This window comes from Rhinopithecus bieti, unplaced genomic scaffold (assembly GCF_001698545.2).
Source record: "Rhinopithecus bieti isolate Rb0 unplaced genomic scaffold, ASM169854v2 scaffold_1618, whole genome shotgun sequence".
NCBI classification, from domain to species: Eukaryota; Metazoa; Chordata; class Mammalia; order Primates; family Cercopithecidae; genus Rhinopithecus; species Rhinopithecus bieti.
In genome coordinates this window covers 3512288-3513595 of record NW_016803937.1, presented here as the reverse complement: position 1 = coordinate 3513595, position 1308 = coordinate 3512288, and positions in this window count along the sequence as shown.

The window sequence follows — 1308 nt, the reverse complement described above, 5'->3', positions numbered from 1 at the left end:
AAAAAACCCTAAAAGAACCCCCTCCTCTGACCCAAACTCCCATTATTCTTGACAAGGGTCCATTAGGCCTCAGCAGATTGCCAAAGGAGTCTGTATTAGTTTCCTTGTCTGCTGTAAAAATGACCATAAACTGAGAGGTGAGGGGTTGGGGTGGGGTTTTAAACAACAGACATTCATTCTCTGCCAGTTCTGGAGGTCAGAACACTCAAATCAAGCGTCAGCAGGGCTGAGTCCTCCTGCAGGCCCGGAAGGAGAATCCATTCCCTGTCTGTCTCCCAGCTTCTGGAAGCTGCTGGTAACCCTGGGCATTCCTTGGCTCGGGGCGGTGTCACTCCAGTCTTTGTAGGGTGTCCTTTGTGTGTCCATGTCCTCTCCTCTTAGAAGGACACCAGTCATTATTAGATTTAGGGCCCACCCTAAATTCAGGATGATCTTATCTCAAGATCCTTAACTTAATTACATCTGCCAAGACTCTTTTCCAAATAAGGTCTCATTCACAGGTTCTGGAATTTAGGATGTGGACATAACTTTTGGTTGGAGGGGGGATCACCATTCAACCCACTACAGAGTCCATGACACAAAAAAGTGTCTGAAGCTCCATGATCTTGCCAGGGACTTCCCAATCTTTCCTATCAAACTTCACATTTTCATGAATTTTGCTCCTGTAACTTGCTTCTATTCCTCACTCCATAACCAAGTGAAGTGTGTGCCTCGTAAATGGAAAAGTATGACGCATTGTTTTTCTGTTTAAACAGCTTCTAAATGGGATTCAATTGTGGTGAAGGCTGACAAGTGCATCTTTTAGTCTCAAAAATGGTCTGATCAGGAATCCACGGAATGGGGGATGATTGACAGTCTCTCCCATGGACATTCTGCAGCCTGACACTGACATAATGCTTTCCTGGCAGGTGGAAAATCCCACAGTGCGTGGGCTCATGCTTCTCAGCTTTGGGCTCTATTTTCTGTAGGTCAGTCTCAAGGCTGACACCCACTGCCCCACCCCCGGCCCCTGCCACTTCTCCAGAGACAGTTGAAGCCATTGCGGGGTCAGGGCTGACTGAGAGCTCTGCCATGTAGAAACCACTTTCACCCACATGACTTACTGTGGCCAGGAGGCTTGTTTCTCCCCGCCTTACAGCCAGTTTCTCTGGCTCTTCAAGTCTCAACTTAAATGTCACCTCCAAGCCACCTGACCACCCTGTCTGCCCTGAGGCCCTTGCATTCTCTCTTCTCTTTCCTTCTTTGTCTCTTTTTGATGTCTGCACAGTGAGGGGACCTCAATCTCTTTGATGACATAATTTTTAAATT